The sequence below is a fragment of the Moschus berezovskii genome, chromosome 1, assembly GCF_049115385.1.
Source record: "Moschus berezovskii isolate FMDL1 chromosome 1, NW_MosBer_1.0, whole genome shotgun sequence".
Classification (NCBI taxonomy): Eukaryota; Metazoa; Chordata; class Mammalia; order Artiodactyla; family Moschidae; genus Moschus; species Moschus berezovskii.
In genome coordinates this window covers 6,281,207-6,284,883 of record NC_142460.1, presented here as the reverse complement: position 1 = coordinate 6,284,883, position 3,677 = coordinate 6,281,207, and positions in this window count along the sequence as shown.

The following is a 3,677-nucleotide window of genomic DNA, read 5'->3' as shown; positions in this document are numbered from 1 at the left end:
TCCCTCTGCTTCTGTCTGTCTGTGGGGGGAAGTGGTGGCTGCTCGGTGACGTGGAGGTGCTCTGCAGGGGTCGGGTGGTTCTGGGGGGCCCTGGAGTGGTTGGTGAGGGGAACATGCCATCCGTCCCAGTGGCCCTTCTGATACCCTTGGGGTAACTCGCAGTCAGTCCTGGAGGAAGACGTCTGAGCAAAGTGCGACCTGGAATGGGGAGGGGAGGCTGGGGCGGAGCCAAGGTCGGCCTGGGGCTCCATGTGTGGTAGTAAGAGGTAATAAGAGGCTGCTTTATGCTCAGAGCCGCCCACCAGCCCCTCACCATTCCGGCTTTTGAAGTGGGGTTGTGGGGGACCCCACCGTCTCAGGTCTCGGCTGCCCTGAGCTGGAGTGACTCACTTTGAATTTTTCACCCTTGATTGCACATCTGAAAATGAGGTTGTTGGACTGGGATGGGGAGGGGGGTTTCCTTGTGCTCCCACCCAGCAGCGGGGTGGAGGAGCCAGCATGGGGTGCTCCCCCTCCCCGCCTCCAGTCTTCCCTCTATTTACTGTTTTTTTCCAGAGTGTGTTTGAATCTCTGCTTAGCTGGTGTCCTCCCTTTACCATTCTTTGTGTGTCAGTTCCTCTGTCGTGTCCGACTCTGTGCGACCCCATGGACTGCAGCCCACCAGGCTCCTCTGTGTGGGATTCTCCAGGCAAGAATACTGGAGTGGGTTGCCATTCCCTTCTCCAGGGGATCTTCCTGACCCAGGGGTTGAACCCGGGTCTCCTACATCACAGGCAGATTCTTTACCATTTGAGCCACCAGGGAAGCCCATTGTTTGTGGTGGGGTTTTGACTCCTTTCTTCTGCTGCTTTTCTTCATTTTAACGGGGTATTGGGAGGAATTGGAGATGAAGTTTTGTGCTCAGGGCTCACCTCACAGCTCTTTTAGCTCTGCTCCTGGGATCATCTCCCAGCGCTCCCTGGGGGTCCCAGCCCCACCCAGCACAGCCCAGCCTCAGTGGGACCCTCTGCTTTGTTCTGGGACTATGTGTAGGGAAACTGACCTAGGGCAAAATGGGCATGCTTTAACCTTAATCCTTACCAAACAGTATTTCTTAGCCTTTTTAGGACTGGGGTGGGAAGGGGACGTGTCCCCTCCTCAGGCCTCGGTAGTCTTTGGTCTCAGGGAGCCCTGGATAAGTCAGAGGAAGGGGGCCTTGCAGAGAAGCTGGGGCCCTGAGGTTGGGAAGGGACGCTACCCACCCCTGCCACCACTGTGCTGGGCACCTCGGGAGTCGAGTTAGAAATAAAACATCGTCACTGTTTCGTGAACCCCTTTCCCTGTTCATAGGTGTAGTTGGTGTTGAGTTTGTTTTTTAATAGCTGCAGCGTGTTTCAGGATACGCTCTGCCATGCATTTGCCAACTTTTTCTGTAAAGTTCTAAATATTTCTGTAAAATAGTAAATAATTAAGCTTTCGGGGCATTTGTCCCAGCAGTAGGACACAGCAGTCATACACGGTGTGCAGATGTAAATGCATGGTGTGTCCTAGTGAAGACTGATCACCACTCGGGCCATGGGCCACGGTGCACTGACCCTGCACTGCACCATCATTTATTTTCCTGTTCTATCTTTGCGGACACTTAGGACCTAAATATATTAATTCTTGGGCTTCCCGAGTGGGTAAAGAACTTGCCTGCCAATGCAGGAGACATAAGAGATGTGGGTTTGATCCCTGAGTTGGGAAGATCCCCCCGGAGACGGGAATGGCAACCCACGCCAGTATTCTTGCCTGGCAAACCCCGTGGACGGAAGAGCCTGCTGCACTGCAGTCCCTGGGGTTGCAAAGAGTGGGACCCGACTGAGTGAGTGAGCGCACACATGTTAATTCCTGCTTGTGGATGTTTTACACGTTTCAAAACTGAAGCCTCCCCTTGACCAGAAAAGCTTCATAGACCCATGTGGTAACTGTGCTTTCGTTGTCCACGATTAGAAACAATGGACAGTGAGTGACAAGCAGCAAACACTCCGACATTCGCAGATGAGAACCCTTCCGTCGTCTGCAACAGGCCTGCCCTTGCTCGAAAAGAAAACAGTAGTCCAATAAGAACCTCTGGGGGACACAGGGACCTCTCCTCAATCCTCTGTGCTGACTATTATGGGAAAAGAATCCTAAAGAATGTGTATATGTATGCATGTACGCGTATCACTGGTTCGCTTTGCTGTACAGCAGGAACCAGCACGACATTGTAAGCAAACTGTACTCTAATAAAAATTAATTGAAAAACCCCCCAGCAATGTGAGACTCTCAGTTTGCAGATGATGCTTGCTGTGTAAATGGATTCTGACTCCTCCCAAGACTCGCATGGCTCCTGGTGGACAGTGTGGCTCACGGGGTGGATCGCAGGCGGGCCACGCACCGCCTCCCTGGGCTCATCCGTGCTGGTCTCTGAGGGCCCCAGCGGGTCTGCCCCCGTGGGGCAGCCTGCACTGTCTCCTCCCAGCAGTGTCACCTGCGCCCTTCGCTCACTCACCACCCCTCTCCCGTCGCCATTTTCCCCCTTCTCCCTTTTTTGTTGTCTCTTTCCCAGACCTTGGGCCGGCCTGAGGTTCCTGACATGCCCGCCCTTGTTGGTGTCTGGTTCCAGAGTTTGTGGGTGGTAAACCTCTGGCTGCTGACTGGCCCGAGGGGACAGACCCCAAGAGGTTAAGGATGGTTCGAGGCATTCCTCGAATCTTTCAAGCTAGACATAGAGGAGGCTCACCTCAGACTAGGGCCCTTTAAGTGCTGCTGCCTGAAGGTGGAGACTGGGAATGACCTTTCAGGAAAGCAGGGCTGTGATTCCGTGAAGACGGCTTTCACTGAAGCACCTGGACACCCCCTCGAAGGGGCTGTTGGCACAGAAGTGAGGGATTTATTTTAGCCCCTCAGTTGGTAAACAGCAGCTACATTCTGTGATAGATTAGTGTGGGGCAGTAAGTTTTGTCCCGAGGAGGAAGTATAACAAAACCTATCCTGGTTTATCAGCTGACGTGTGAATGTGGAGCTTTGTCAGGAATGCCGCCGTGTGGGCTTACTGGAAAAGAGCTTTGTTTTGCAGATCCAGGAGGTCACGTGTGAGTTCAAGGAAGGCCTGACGTAACTTTTCTACATCCCTGCCAGTGTGCCATGCACACCAGTGTCGTCATACCACAGGCAACAGTGTCACACTGCATACAATGCAGTGTACCACGCACACCAGTGACACTGTCCCACAGGCAGCAAAGCAGTGTGTCACACACCAGTGTCACTGTGTCACCTGCAATAGTGTCGTTCCACATACAACAATCAGTGTATCACACATGCACACACACACCAGTGTGATTGTACCACAGACAACAATGGCATACCACGCACAGCAAAGCAGTGTGCCACGCACGCCAGTGTCATTGTATCACAGTGTCATACCACAATGTCATATCACAGACAACAGTGCAGTGTACCACACACACACCAGTGTGATTGTACCACAGACAACAGTGGCATACCACGCACAACAGTGCAGTGTACCACACACGCCAGTGTCATTGTATCACAGTGTCATACCACAATGTCATATCACAGACAACAGTGCAGTGTACCACACACACCAGTGTGATTGTACCACAGACAACAATGGCATACCACGCACAGCAATGCAGTGTGCCACGCACGCCAGT